Source organism: Globicephala melas, chromosome 1, assembly GCF_963455315.2.
Source record: "Globicephala melas chromosome 1, mGloMel1.2, whole genome shotgun sequence".
Lineage (NCBI taxonomy): Eukaryota > Metazoa > Chordata > Mammalia > Artiodactyla > Delphinidae > Globicephala > Globicephala melas.
Window position 1 is genome coordinate 8,794,499 of NC_083314.1, and position 16,671 is coordinate 8,811,169.

A 16,671-nucleotide genomic window follows, 5' to 3' on the forward strand; every position below is an offset into this window, starting at 1 on the left:
AAAGCCTTCCATCCCCCTTCTCAAGTTAGATTTTTCCTTGAAAGCCTTCTCATGCCCAGCATTTTAAAAATTTGCCTGTACTAATGAATGGTATTCTGGTTACTTTTCTTCCGCTAAATATACTATGTGTGTCTGTATATTGGTATATGCATGTGTGTGTGTATTTATAATAAAAGATTTGTCACCAAAAAAAAAAAATAATCTCAGCCCTACTGCCGCTACCTCTGTGCCTCTGCACAGCCATGTTCATCTCTCTGGGCTTCATTTTCCTTCCTCTGTCAAATATGTTGAAAGAATATTATGAAATTATATGGTAGTGCCTGAAAGGTATTCAGAAGGTTCTCAGTCAGTGTTATTTCATTTAAATAATATTTGACTTCCTGATTAAAACATGAGGGTGAAGCCCCTGTCTTATTCATATTTGTGACCCGTCAGGTTTCACACAATGTTTGTAAAAATGAATTAAATGCAACGAAGCCAATTGACTATAAGTAATTAGAAAGCATTTGGAAACCTGTATACAAATCTGAGAGGTTTAAGCCACAAACTTAATTTACTGTTGCTTCTCCAGTAACATGAGATAACTTAAAACATTTTGAAATGGAGGATTAATTATGGCACTTGCATTTAGAGAAGTCTTGAAAATAATGTTTTATCTCAAGTTGACATTTTCTTTATGATATTTAGAAAAAAGAAATTCATTTTTCTATTAATTTGATAAGTAGCCTTTTTTTATTTTTGGGCTAAGGCCAAATAATCTATCTTGGTTTTTTTCTCCCATTTATTTGATTAATGTAATATAAAGAAGACTTAAGATATTTAAGTTACTGGGATTGAGCAGAGCAAATATAATATCACAGGCCAGGTTCAGATTTCTACCGACTCAAGAGTGTGTCTTTAACCTTTGGTTCAACTTTGCTACCCCTAGGGAGATGCAGTTTCATGATTACATAATTTAGAAACAAATTAGGGATAATTTGTAGTATAATCTGTAACAATAAGACTCACCATTATTTTATTCAGTTATTCAGTTAGATTCAGAAGAATCAGTAACTGTTATCATCAGAATTTAATAATTCAACTAGCTACTCAAGTACCAGTTAACTAGTCTGAGGGTGATCCATGCCCTTGATTTAATTATATATATCCTTAGAATTGTTCTCTGATTATTTAAGGACTGTGAGTTTATCTGGTCTGCCTACCAGACATGCTCCTTCAGGACAGGGATTATATTGTCCAATGCAGTTTGATGGAAAGAGCCATAAAGTGAAACTTACATACCTGAGTGTCTGCTCGTGAATCTGCCACCAACAGCAGTGTGGAATTGGACAACTGCCTTAATTCTCTGGGACTTGAGTTCCCCACCTGTACAAAAAAATTGTTAACTAATGATCTCTAAATTCACTTATTTTTACTTTTTTCCTAGTTTAAAAAAACTGAGATATCATTGATATATAACATTGTATTGGTTTTAAGCATACTATTTAATTATTTGATATGTGTATGTATTGTGAAATGATTACCACAGTAAATGTAGTTAACATCCATCGCCACACATAATTACAAGTTTTATTTTCTTGTGATGAGAACTTTTAAGATCTACTCTTGTAACAACTTTCAAATATAAAATAGAGTATTTGGGGTTCTTTGTTTGTTTGTTTTAAAAATTTATTTATTTATTTATTTTTGGCTGTGTTGGGTCTTCATTGCTGCACGCGGGCTTTCTCTAGTTGTGGTGAGCGGGGGCTACTCTTTGTTGTGGTGTGCGGACTTCTCATTGCGGTGGCTTCTCTTGCTGCAGAGCACGGGTTCTAGGTGCGTGGGCTTCAATAGTTGTGGCATGCGGGCTCAGTAGCTGTGGCTGGCGGGCTCTAGAGCACAGGCTCAATAGTTGTGGTGCATGGGCTTAGATGCTCTACAGCATGTGGGATCTTCCTGGACCAGGGCTCGAACCCGTGTCCTCTGCATTGGCAGGTGGATTCTTAACCACTGCGCCACCAGGGAAGTCCCTAAAATTAAGCATTGTTAACTCTGGTCACCGTGCTGTGCATTACAGCCTCATGATTAATTTATCTTATAATTGGAAGTTTGTACCTTTTGAACACCACCACCCATTTTGCTCATCCCCCACTCCCTGCCTCTGATAACCACCAATTTATTCTCTGTGTCTGTAAATTCAGTTTTTTTAAGATCCCACATCTAAGTGAAATCATATGGTACTCATCTTTCTCTGTTTGACTTTATTTCACTTAGCATAGTATTCTCTAGGCCCATGAATATGGCAATTGGCCACATTTCTTTCTTTTTTATAACTGAATAATATTCCATTGCACATATCCCACATTTTCTTTATCCATTCATTCATCTATGGATGCTTAGGTTGCTTCCATGTCTTCACTATGGTAAATAATGCTGCAATAAGCATGGAGGTGCAAGAGTCTTTTCAAGATAGTGACTTCATTTCCTTTGGATAAATAGCCAGAAGTGGAATTGCTGGATCAAACGGTAGTTCTATTTTTAGTTTTTTGAGGGATCTCCATACTGTTTGCCATAGTGGTCGCACCAATTTACAGTCCCACCAACAGTGGCAAGGGTTCTCTTTTCTCTACATTATCACCACAACTTGTTATTTCTTGTCTTTTTGATAATAGCCATTCTGACAGGTGTGAGATAAATTGTCACTGTGGTTTTGATTTGCATTCCCTTGATGATTAGTGGTGTTGAGTATCTTTTCACGTACCTGTTTGTCATCTGTATGTCTTTGGAAAAATGTCTCTTTAGTTCCTTGGCCCATTTTTAAATCAGATTTTTTTTTTTTTTTTTTTTTTTTTTTACTGTTGAGTTGTATGAGTTCTTGAATATTTTGGATATTAACCCTTATCAGACATATCATATGAAAATATTTTCTCCCATTGGGTAGGTGGCCTTTTCATTGTGTTGATGGTTTCCTTTTCTGTGGAGAAGATTTTTAGTTTAAGGTAGTCCCACTTGTTTATTTTTGTGTTTGTTGCCTTTGCTTTTGGGGTCAAATCCAAAAAATCATCACCAAGACTGTGGTCAAAGAGCTTACTGCTTATTTTTTCTTCTAGGAGTTTTATGGTTTTAGATCTTACATTCAAGTCTTTAATCCGTTTTGTGTTCATTTTTGTGTATGAACCCAAAAGTAGTGCTCTAGTTTCCTTCTTTTGTATGCGGGTATCCAGTTTTTCCCAACGACATTTATTGAAGAGACTGCCCTTGCACCATTGTATATTCTTGGTTCCTTTGTCATAAATTAATTGACTATATATATGTGGGTGTATTTCTGGGCTCTGTAATCTGTTCCGCTAATCTATGTGTCTCTTTTTATGCTAATAACATACTGTTTTGATTACTGTAGCTTTGTAAATATAGTTTGAAATCAGAGAGTTTGATGCCTCCAGCTTTGTTCTTCTTTCTCAAAATTGCTTTGGCTATTTGGGATCTTTTGTGTTTCCAAACAAATTTTAGGATTGTTTGTGGAAAATGCCATTGGAATTTTGATAGGGATTGTATTGAATCTGTAGATGGCTTTGGGTAATATGGACACTTTAACAATATTAATTCTTCTGATCCATAAGCATGGAATATCTTTCCATTTATTTGTGTCTTCTTCAGTTTCTTTCATGAATGTCTCATAGTATTCAGTGTACAGGTCTTTCATCTCCTTGGTTAACTTTACTCCTAGGTATTTTATTATTTTAGATGCAGTTGTAAATGGGATTATTTTCTTAATTTCTCTCTGTGGTAGTTCATTGTTAGTGTATATAAATGCAAGAGATTTCTGTATACTGATTTTGAATCCTGCAACTTTACTAAATTTTTTCATTAGTTCTAACAGTTTTGTCTTTTTTTTTCTTTTGGTGGAGTCATTAGGGTTTTCTACATATAATATCACGTCATCTGCAAATAATGACAGTTTTACTTCTTCCTTTCCAATTTGGATGCCTTTTTTTTTTTCTTTTTCTTGCTTTAATGTGCTGCTAGGACTCCCAGTACTATGCTGAATAAGAATGATGAGAGTGGGCGTCTTTCTCTGGTTCCTGTTCTTAGAAGAAAAGCTCTTAGAGGAAAAGCTTTTCACTGTTAGTATGATGTTAGCTCTGGGCTTGTCATATATGGCCTGTTATGTTGAGGTACATTCCCTCTATACCCACTTTGTTGAGTTTATTCAAAATCATAAATGGTTGCTGATTTTATTGAATGCTTCTTCTGTATCTGTTGAGATGATCATATGATTTTTATTCTTCACTTTTTTATAGTGGTGTATCACATTGATTGATTTGTGGATGTTGAACCATGCTTACATCCCTGGAATAAATTCCACTTAATCATGGTGTATGATCCTTTTAATGTATTGTTGAATTCAGTTTGCTAATGTATGATTGAGGATTTTTGCATCTATGTTCATCAGGAATATTGGCCTGTAATTTTCTTTTCTTGTAGTGTCCTTGTCTTGTTTTGGTAATGTTTGCCTCATAAAATGAGTTCGGAAGTGTTCCCTCCTCTTCTGTATTTTGGAAGAGTTTGACAAGGATTGATATTAATTCCTCTTTGAATGTTTGATAGAGTTCACCAGTGAAGTCATCTGGTTCTGGACTTTGGTTTGTTGGGAGGTTTTTGATTACTGATTCAATCTCCGTACTAATAATCTGTCTGTTCATATTTTTTATTGCTTCATGGTTCAGTCTTCATGGAAAGTTTCTAGGAATTTATCCATTTCTTCCAGTTGCTCAATTTGTTGGCATATAATTGTTCATAGTATCCTATTATGATCCTTTGTATTTCTGGGGTAGCACACATTATGAGACTTATAATGATCTGCCCTATCTCCTTTGACAGCACTGTAGTCCCATAAGACCCTCTGTTATTTACATTCCAGCAATACTGAACCGCTTATATTTCCCCATATAATGCCATGCTGATTGATGCCTATTTATTTTCCTTGGTATCAACTTTCCTGTTTTTTCTTACCTTTATTTTCTCTTCCTCAGTTTCTTTCACAGTGTCTTCTTTTTCTTGTGTGCGTGTATGTTCCTTTCTCCACAGTTCTGTCCTGGTCTTCACTGTACCCACTTTTCATGAGTGATCTATCTCATTCACTCCTAAGGGTTTGATTGCCATCTATATACTCATCTCTTCAGACTCTTGATCTCCAAATGGATGTTGCACAGACATTCCAATCTCAGTGTGTCAGAGACTGCAGTTTGTCCATTTAACTCATTCCTGTTTCTTCTGTATTGATTGTAAGAGATTTAAAACTCAGTTTTCAAGCCTCCTTTAACGTTAAGGGTGTGGCCATGTTAAAAGTTCTATAAATGTCGCATATTTGGGAGTGTCCTGGTTCCACTTCTCCCCCTTACTTCTTTCCCCTGCCTAGAACTCTGAAGGCACAGAAGTCATTTGGGATCACAGGGAATGAAAACCATGCAGGAAGGGTGGAGAACAGGAAGACAGAAGGAAGTGGGTCCCTGATGGCATTGTTTAGACACAGAATCCAGCCTGTACTCTCTGCCCCCAGGTTTTTATTGTGTGAGTAAATAAGAATTAGCCACCACAGTAGAGCTTCTTGTACTTGGTTGAATGCAGTCCTAATTGTGACACTCAGTGTATCTTGAACTTAGGTCATCTCATCTCTCTCATCCTTCACCTTACTGCTCACCTTTTCTCATATCAGAGTGGTACTACCATTTACCCAGGATCCCAAATCAGAATTAGGGAGTGAAATTCAATTCTTCCATTTCCCTTATGACCCTGTCTTTCTGAAAAATATGTCTTTTTTAACATCACGTCAGTCCATCTACTTCTGTTTATTGCCACTACCATAGGGGGGACGTGAGTTTTGTGGGGACGTTATTCAACCCACCACAGAAGGAGTTTCTAGTCAAAGCCCTATAGAATACAGCGTATATTTTTGCAGTGTATGCATTCAGCAAATGTCTCCCACAAATTTACTGTGTCAGGAACTGCTGGGTCTAGAACTCGGAAATTCTTTTCTTTCTTGCTACCCTTATGGTAATGAATACATCTAACTTTAATGATCACTCCTTACATTTCTTAGGTGCAGCCTAATTTATTTAACATATCTAGTGTGCCATTTAAATATTTTCAACTGACCAAAGTGAATGATTACCTAGCAAAATACCATCCAAACAAAAGATTGGAGCAGGCTTATTGGGACCTCATTAAATACCGGTGCTGATAAGTATTGCATCAAGAGAATCAGCCAGATAATGAAAGAGGAGGCCTAGTGCTTTATTCTGAAAACTCAGAACTCACATTTCTCCTCTTTGGCATGTAAATACTTCATTACCCCAACCCAAACTCTTTTTTTCTTTAGACCATCATCAAAGAAATATCAAACACTTGGAGGGTTTTCAAGCAGTGATTTAAAAGCTCAGGAAATCAGAATTTCTGGTTTTGTGATAGGATTTCTTGAAGGGAGCTGGATAAGTACGGTGTTGTAACCAGAGTTCTCGCAGGAGGCATAACTGTAAGCTGCATCACAGGTGTCGTCTGCAGTGATTTGAAACCATAGAAACAAATCAGAGCTATTGCTGGTGTTTGCATTGAGCTGAGATTGCATGCACATGACTGTTCAGTCCGCCAAAAATGGTGAGTGTTCACCAGCCAAAAATAGATTCAAGTACATTTGCCCTGTCTCCATGCATTTATGGACGCTGAATTATTATTATTTTTTTTTTGCAGTACGCGGGCCTCTGACTGTTGTGGTCTCTCCCGTTGCGGAGCACAGGCTCCGGACGCGCAGGCTCAGCAGCCATGGCTCACGGGCACAGCCGCTCCGCGGCATGTGGGATCTTCCCGGACCGGGGCACGAACCCGTGTCCCCTGCATCGGCAGGCGGACCCTCAACCGCTGCGCCACCAGGGAAGCCCCTAGGAAACTTTTTATGTTTGATATTATATGTGGAATGATCCATACAAATGAAATAGAACCAAATAGAATTCATTTTAAATATATGGAAAATTTTATTATATTTTCTTTTTTAAAGTAAAAAATCTTTAGAAAAAAATGATTAAACTTTATATTTAAAAATTTTTTTATTGGAGTATAGTTGCTTTGTAGTGTTGTGTTAGTTTCAGGTGTACAGCAAAGTGAATCAGCTATACGTATATATACATCCCCTCTTTTTTGGATTTCCTTCCCATTTAGGTCACCACAGAGCAGTGAGTAGAGTTCTCTGTGCTTTACAGTAGGTTCTCATTAGTTATCTATTTTATACTTAGTATCAATAGTGTATATTTGTCAATCCCCATCTCCCAATTCATCCTACCCCCCTTTCCCCCTTGGTATCCATATGTTTGTTCTCTATGTCTGTGTCTCTATTTCTGCTTTGCAGATAAGATCATCTATACCATTTTTCTAGATTCCACATATATGTGTTAATACATGATAATTGTTTTTCTCTTTCTCACTTACTTCACTCCGTATGACAGTCTCTAGGTCCATCCACGTCTCTACAAATGACCCAATGTTGTTCCTTTTTATGGCTAAGTAATATTCCATTGTATATATGTACCACATCTTCTTTATCCATTCATCTGTCGATGGACAGTTAGGTTGTTTCCATGTCCTGGCTACAGTAAATAGTGCTGCAGTGAAGGTTAAACTTCTTCAAATGTCTCTCCATTTGACTCCATTTGACTAGACATTAGATAGCCTCTAGTGACTCTCCTCAGCTACTCTGTTAATAGTCACAGATTGCAGCCCAGGGGCCAAATCTGGCTCTCAAGTGTGTTTCTTTAAACTTGTTTTGAACGTGAATGTATTTCATTCTCCAGTTGGACTGTCCTGCCAACCTTGCCCATTTTTTGCTTGACCTTCCTCCTGTGTTCAGCCCCATTTCCTATGTCCTTTGGGGTCCATCTGATAACCAGTTTCTCTCTCTCTCAGGTAATTATTCTCCTCAGTCTTCCAAACTGATGCTTCTTTTCTTTCTAGATTCCTGAAATCGGTTTTCTCCATTCAGTTTGTCCTAACTATGTATAACTTGCCCTTCTGTTTCCCAGCTTGGCTTCTCATTGGAATAGCACAACAGAAGGTAACAAAGAAACAGAATGCTGACAGAACTCCAGCAGCTTTAATTTGTAGGTACTCCCCACTGCTCTAGAACTGACAAGCTGGAGATTGAACTGGTATCGATAAACAGCTTCCTCTCTACCTCCCCCAGGACCATTACCTCTATTGATTGCTGCTCCTGGGAGGCAAGACTAGTGACAAAGACACAGAACAGTGAGAAAGCTATGGCATCAGAATCCTCTGAGTCTCTCCTTAATTTTCCTCAAGCTTTCACCCCTCCACGATAAAACCTAAGCATTAGAAAAGTCTGGCTCCATCCCCAACTCAGGCAAATGTATCCTGATTATCTTAAACCATTCTCCGTAGTTCCATGGTATCCATTTCAGGCCAGAGAGGTATGAGGAGAGGGCTGCTGGGATCTTCTGGCAAGATTTCTTCAGTTTTAAGTAGGAGACACTGAAGATGCAGAGGTTCTTAACCTCTGAGCTTTACGCTGTGGGGCTGTGATGCCTGGAAAGGCTGCAGCTATACTGGCTAAAGAAGCCAGTATATGGAGAAGGGTGAAACCAAGGAAACTGCAGAGAAGCTTAGCTGAGACTCATACAAACCACTGCTGGGGCTGCCCGACTTCCACTGTTTCTCTGAGTCAGGCCTTCCTGGTCCTCAAGGTTCAAGGCATCTTAAATAACACACTCTCCCAAATTTACCACATCTTTGTTTAATAGGCAAAATACTCTGACTTAACGACGTAACCTCCAGAAATCATCTATTTGTTCTTTTGTTGTCCTTTGGAATGTCAGCCCCTTCGAGATATGTATTCTCTCTCTAGGAGGAAACCCTGGAGAAAAATGAGCTCAGTGCTCTGCCGAGAAAGGTCCTGAATAGTTACTGATGATCCCTATTATCTGTGTTTTTCTTTTAACCACTATTACCGTGTGGTTATAATCATTATACTTTGCATCTGCAAACTGATTTATAATTTTCCAAGTGCTTTATGTGTCACTTATTTAGTTCTAATAACAGCCCCGTGAGATAGACGAAAAGATGAAGATGCAAAAGATGGAGCCCAGCAAAGTTAACGTGATTTGACCAAGGTCACAAATGTTGAAAGTGTCAAGGCCAGGACCTAAATCTGGGTCCTGTAACCCTAAATCTAGTGCTTTTGCCACCAAGCCACAGCTAGAGGTTGCAGCAAACCTATGGGTTATGGGGAGGGAACAGTTTACAGGAGGGAAGTAAGGAGGTGGCTCCAGACTGATTGCAAGGAAACTGGATTCTGTTCCCGGCTGTGTCAACCACTAGCTGTGAAATCTTAGGTGAATTGTCTTATCTCCTGGGAGCCTCAATTTCAAGGAATTACACTATATGATCTATTATGTGCTTCCTGATTCTAACATCCTGTGTTTCTGAGACCGAGAATTGCTTATGCAAATAGGGTACAAATCATGCTTTATATAAGCTGTAAAGCTTCCCTAGTGACCAAGGAGGCACCGACTGTGTGTGTTCAGCTTGGGGTTCTATTTTAGCCTCTATGTTCACGCCTCTTGAGCACCTGTGTAAATGTCAGCAATTAACAAATGGGTTGAACATCAAATTAAACTGGTAACCCAAGTCATGGGCTTTTCGTGTACAGAACAGTTTTACTCTAGAGCTGCAGAAATCATTTGTTGAGGAGCTAATCTTGTCACTGTGATTCTTGGAACGTATTTAAGGTGGCATAAAAAGCCAGCCCTGTGGAGTCTTTGGGATGCTTCTTTATTAGGCATTTGAGCGGCAGGTTTCCACAGTTAATTGTCCCATGACTGGCTTCACTGTTTTAACGAAGCATGTGATATCTGCTGCCTCAACAGATTTAGGTTTGCAAATTTAGCACTACAGGGGCTATTTTCTCCTAAGCAATATGTCAGCAGTTTGAGAAAACTGCCATCAGGGAAACCGTGGTGCTTTGGTTGCAGCTTCAGGATCCTCAGACTCATCTTCACACAGACAAATTAGTGTCAAAGAAAACGTAGCACACCAGGACTTCGGTCCCTTAAATAGAAACCGTTCTATTTCAGAAAGTGGGAAATATTTGCTGCAGAATTAGAAAGTAGTGCTTTATGAATAAATTTAAGCACTGGCTGACTAAAAATATCAGATGCTATGGCCACATAAGGAAAACAGCTAGAGGAGGGTGGGAAAATGATTGCATAAAGTCTAATTGCGTATGGAATACAGTAGCCTTAGAAAAAAGATGTTGGAAATTGAGTCTCTAGAGGGAAGATTTAATTTTTAATTAGAAAAAAATCTTCTCTTCCAGCTTTATTGAGATGCAGTTGACATAGAGCACTGGGTAAATTTAAGGTGCGCAGCATAATGATTTGATTTGCACACATCATGAAATGATTATCGTAAGTTTAGTGAACATCCATTATCATCTCGTACGTATACATGCAAAATTAAAGAAATAGAAAAAAAATTTTTCTGCGTAATGAGAACTCTTAGACTTTCCTAGCAACTTTGATGTATAACATACAGCTGTGTTCATTACATTTATATGCTGTACATTACATCCCTAGTACTTAACTTATCTTGTAACTGGAAGTTTGTACCTTTTGACCACCTTCATCCAATTCCCCTCTCCTCCCCTCCCTCCTCTGGTGACCACAGATCTGATCTCTTTTTTTGTTTTTTTTTTTTTTTTGTTTGTTTTTTTTTTTGCGGTACGCGGGCCTCTCACTGTTGTGGCCTCTCCCGTTGCGGAGCCACAGGCTCCGGACACGCAGGCTCAGCGGCCATGGCTCACGGGCACAGCCGCTCCGCGGCACGTGGGATCTTCCCGGACCGGGGCACGAACCCGTGTCCCCTGCATCGGCAGGCGGACTCTCAACCACTGCACCACCAGGGAAGCCCTGATCTCTTTTTTTAATGAGTTTGTTTTGTTTGGTTTTGAAGTAAAATTGACACACAGCTAACTGTTAGTTCCTGGTACACAACATAGTGATTTGATATTTTTATACATTTCAAACTGATCACCACGATAAGTCTAGTTATCATCTGTCACAAAGATATTACATAATTATTGACTATATTCCCCACACCGTACATTTCATACCAGTGACTCCTTTATTTTGCATCTGGAAGTTTTGTACCTCAGTCTCCTCAGAGGGATGATTTTGGGTGTAAGATGGTGACGTAAAACTTTGTGTTAGGTGTCTTTTTGAGTGACAGAAACCCGACTCACGCTAGTCATGTAAATTAGAATTTATTGGTTTATATATGTGGGAAGTCCAGAAGGCAGGCTGGACCCCCTGACTGCAACCAGAGACTCAACTTATATCATTTTTCAGCTTTGCTTCCTTCTTAGTGTTGGCTTCATTCTGTTCATAAGATCTTAGCACACAGAAGAAAAATGGCTAGAGGAAGCTCCAAGAAGCTCCAAGGGTATATCCTTTTTTTCCCCCAGCACATGTATATAAATCCCAGGGAAGAATCTTGTTATCCTTATTTGGGCCATAACCTTACCTCTGTCCCAGTCACTGTGCCAAGGAGATGGAGTACTCTTTTTTTAAAATTTATTTTATTCAAGTATAATTGATTTACAATGTTGTGTTAGTTTCTGGTGTACAGCACAGTGAACAGCACTGTACAGCACAGTACAGCATATATATATATATTCTTTTCCATTATGATTTATCACAGGATATTGAAAATAGTTCCCTGTGCTATACAGTAGGACCTTGTTGTTTGTCCACCCTATATATAATAGTTTGCATCTGCTAACCCCAACCTCCAAATCCATCCCTCTCCCACCCACCCTCCCACTGGACAACCACAAGTCTATTCTTTTTTTAAAAAATTTATTTACTTTATTTATTTATTTTTGGCTGCATTGGGTCTTTGTTGCGGTGCACAGGCTTCTCATCGCGGTGGCTTCTCTTGTTACAGAACATGATGGGCTCTAGGCGCGTGGGCTTCAGTAGTTGTGGCATGTAGGCTCAGTAGTTGTGGCTCATGGGCTCTAGAGTGCAGGCTCAGTAGTTGTGGCACACGGGCTTAGTTGCTCCACAGCATGTGGGGTCTTCCCGGACCAAGGCTTGAACCCGTGTCCCCTGCATTGGCAGGCAGATGCTTAACCACTGCGCCACAAGGGAAGCCCCGACAAGTCTGTTCTTTCTGTCTGTGAGTCTGTTTCATAGATGAGTTCATTCGTGTCATATTTTAGATTCCACATATAAGTGATATTATATGGCATTTGTCTTTCTCTTTCTGACTTAATTTCACTTAGTATGATAATCTCTAGGTTCATCCATGTTGCTGCAAATGGCATTATTTCATTCTTTTTTATGGCTGAGTGGTATTACATTGTGTATGTGTACCACATCTGCTTTATCCATTCATCTGTCAATGGAGATTTAGGTGTTTCCACGTCTTGGCTATTGTGAATAGTGCTGCTATGAACATAGGGGTGCATGTATCTTTTTGATTATAGTTTTGTCTGGGGCTATGGAGTATGCTTATTACCCAGTCTGGATCACTGCTCATGTCTGGGGATAGGGCAGCATCATGACTGACAGCCCACTGAGACCACAAGCTATAGGAATGGGGAGTATCCCCAAAGGAAGGAATGCTGGATAGACAAAACCATAGGTGCACTTGAAGCTTTTCTTGAGATTTTTTAAAAAGCCTTCATATTTAACACTGGACCTAAAGTTTTGAAACTAAAAACAAACATGAGTTACAGACAGTGTTTTTCAAATTATCTAGAAATGCTTTGTCCTAAAATTAGAACAAATGAAATAATCAGAACTGAATAAAACTTGAATCAGGTAGTGTACTTTTTTTCATCTAACTGCTAGTTTCCCTATAAACTCATTATTAAAAGAGCTATGCATCAGTAAATACAAATTACTAAATGTAAAATGGCCAGTACTTTGGAGGAAGATTTAAATAATTGTGAATTAGACAATTGCCTCTTCATGGCAGAATCAATGATTAATTTCTATTTCCACATTTGAATAGATCTAATATAACCCATAAGATACTGGAAATTAAGTGATTATTAAACCTTAATGATGTTAGTCATTAGTTTGGGTTCCCTGGAACAGACTCAGATGGATGGCTACTTGCAGAAGGTTTGTAAGAAAGGGAGGAAGGAAGGCAGCTTTAGGCAGAGGGAGAAGCTGATCCGTCACGTGACTGCCACTGACATCTCAGCCCGTCCTACAGGGGTTCTGGAGCTGGGGTGGCCTTCACAGTCTCCCAAATGAAGGCAAGGGGGTCAGACCTGTGCATGCCTATGTTGACAGTCATTGGATGCAGGCTGATTGGGTGGGGACGGGGGGCAAGAACTTCGTCAAGACAGCTTCCTCAGCCGAGGGTGGGTCCTGGGAAGGCTCTCAGCTGTGAAGCATGAGCAGACCTCACTGCCTGGAGCCATGGAAAACAGTGCCTTGGTTCTGCAGGACCCCAGCACCTAAGTGATGCTCTACAGCATCCGTGACTGGAGGACATTTAATAGCACCACACAAGGGTCAGATATATTTGCATTTTGGACGCCAGGCAGAAACAGTCTTTTCTGGCCAGAGAAGCTTTAAGACATTTCCCGTAGTCATAACAAACAGGAGAACACAGTGGTCAGACCGAAGAATGCTAATAGTGCCTCGAGAAGGCAGTTACTCAAGAGAGCACAGGTCATGAACACAAGATCATTCCAGTTACACTAGGCATGACACGGTCACGTTGAGAAGCAAGGACCCACCTGGGTAGGGCCTGGAAGAAAGATTACGTAAGTCACACAAAATCTTGACAGAACAGCTTAATGCAAACAAAGGAAGATCTCAGAGCCCAGAATCAGTTCCCTCATCCAGACTGCTTCATGGTAATCACTGGTACCTTGGCAAGTAACAGCAGGGACAACGTTACTTTGTACATATTTCAGTACAACTGCATCTTTTTAAAAGTCCTCCTAGGGCTTCCCTGGTGGCGCAGTGGTTGAGAGTCCGCCTGCCGATGCAGGGGACACGGGTTCGTGCCGCGGTCCGGGAGTATTCCACATGCCGCGGAGCGGCTGGGCCCGTGAGCCGTGCCGCTGAGCCTGCGCATCCAGAGCCTGTGCTCCGCAACGGGAGAGGCCACAACAGTGAAAGGCCCGCGTACCGCAAAAAAAAAAAAAAAAAAAAAAAGTCCTCCTATGCTGGTACATTAGGGTCAGAAAGGAGGGTGTTTTATATCCATTCTTAGGTTTCCATCCAGCAACCATTCCTCAAATCCCCTTCCCCTTCCATCTCCAGCTCCATTTATATTCAAATATATTCAAATATAAGCCGTAAGGGATCACTGCATATCCGAGGTAACACTCCAACACCAGTGGAACATTAAATGTCCCCGAAGGAATGAATATAGTGCAAGGAACAAAAGAGAAACAAAAATACCTTCTAATAGGTATCCTCACAGGAGGGATTAAGGATGCTATGGGAAAGGGAATTCATAGAACAAAAGAGAGCTTTTGAAAATTAAAAATGTTTATTAAGATTTTAGAAAATGCTATAAAAGAAATGGAAGATACAGCTGAGGAATCTCCCAGAGAGTAGAACAGATGGCCAAGCATAGGGTAGAGATTTCACGCAGAGTAATAACGATTTAAAATTGCTGACGTACAGAGGGGCAGAAAGAGCTGCCTAGAGAGAGCCAGGATTGGTGGGCAGTGTAGAGGTTCTGGAAAAGGTAGAGGAACGGGCAATATTAGAGACAGCCTGTGGTTACATAGCTGTGTGAATTTGCACAAGTAATCAAAACTCTGTAATTTCTCATCAGCCATATGAAGACAGTAAGATCATTAAAAAGGCTAAAATTATGTCAGACCAGAAGCAGCACCTGCCTTATAGTAAGTGTTCTCCCAATGTTAACAATTAATGTGACCTGAGTCCTTTTCTCTTTGGAAAACCAAGCTCTTGGAATGAAAAATACTAAAAAACATAGAATTGTATGTCAAAAAGCCCACACTTGTAGATGAGCCCACACTTAGCCTTCAAACCATTGCTTATGCGATGAGTAAAAAAAAAATCTATTTAGAAGCTCATTTAAGTTCTTTGTTCTCTGTATTGTTTTGCCCTCTTCTCCTAAGGCACTGAGGAACTCTGTGGAAAAAATAAAATAAAGACCTTGGTGTCTAACTCCCAAGCTAATTCCATCATACAAACAGATGTGAAATTTCAACTGTTACAAGGTGATTTTAGGCTTATCTGTTCTCAAAGTTTAAAACAGTGATAACCCAGACTCAGGTTGAAACAAAGAGCAGCCCCTGTAGTCACACTTCTCGCGAGGAAGCCAGGCCTGATCTGATGGAATTCTCTTTATCACAGGTGGTGTTTCCCCAGGAGCCTCACCTGTAACACCAGGGCAGGGGGACAGAAGCTGCTCTGGACAGGGTAAGTTTCTTCCTTTCTGCTTCCTTCCTCAGGGATGGTTCACTTTCCCTGCCTTTGGTTGGCCTGGTATGATTTTATGATTAGGGTAAGATTTTCTGTTTTTATATACTGTGTGTAAGCTCACTGTAAGCCTGAGACAAACCAATCACCTTTGATTTATCTGTAGGTCTTGAAACGGGTCTCTTCAAGGACTTGTGCTTTCACGTACTAGACATGTTAGCTGGTTGGGAAGATGGGTGAATCAGGGGACATGGCTGCAAGTAACAGAAAGCTCTTCTCAAGTCAACTTTATCAAAAAGAAATATTTGCTCACGTACCTGGGAACTCTGAGATACAGCTGACTTTGGGTAGAGTTGGGTACAAGGGCTTACATGATACTAGAGGTTTCTCTCGGTTTCTTGTCTCTGTTTGTTTCTGTTCATGTTAGCACCTTGGCCTCTTTCTGTTGTCATGTAGAGAGGTTTCCTCCATGTGACTTGGAGAGATGGCCGGTAGTCAGCCTTAAATTTAAATTTCCCCAAAACTGTGACTCCAAAGGCAAAGAAGAATTGCACCTTATTTGAACTAACATAGCAGTCACGTGGAGGACTCTGGCCCACTGGGGTCTTGGGCTCATCTATCTCTGAATAAATCACTGCTGCTAGAAGTGTTGAGACCCTGACTGGCCTGACATGGTCCTTTGCTCACACCGTACCAGCGCCCTGTGATGGGGGGAGACCTTTCTCAAAGAAGAGAGGGTATGCTTTTACCACAAGTTTGGCTGATGAAACTGTAATGACCATATTTCACATAGTGAGGAAGAAAAGAGGAGGTAGATCTGCCTTTGTTTTCATTACATCCTTGACTCGATGACCGTATTTTTTACTGAGTCCGAGCTCATACTGCTCGCTGCACCACAGTCCAGTAAATCAAGAGACGAGTCGTTAGGGCCAGGAATAGCGACTTTATTCGGAAAGCCGGCAGATCGAGAAGATGGTGGACTAGTGTCCCAAAGAACCATCTTGCCTGGGTTTGCATGCTAGTTTCTTTTCTAGAGCCAAAGGGAGAGGGGATGAGGAGGTAAAGTTGCTGCAAATATTTCCTGGTTCTGGCCAGATTCCTGAGGGGCTGTGTGAAGTTCTTCTTTCCTGCAGCCATTCACAGGTGGGCCTGGTCAGGCTGTTTCCCGTGAGCTAAACAAAGGCATGGGGTTGGCCAACATCTT

General features: G+C 40.2%; 1 pseudogene; it reads right to left on the bottom strand.

Moving 5' to 3' along the window:
• The window catches only part of LOC115867716 (ferritin light chain pseudogene), a 48,953-nt pseudogene extending 32,486 nt beyond the window's left edge, over positions 1-16,467 (bottom strand).
• Positions 16,468-16,671: the final 204 nt, after the last annotated feature.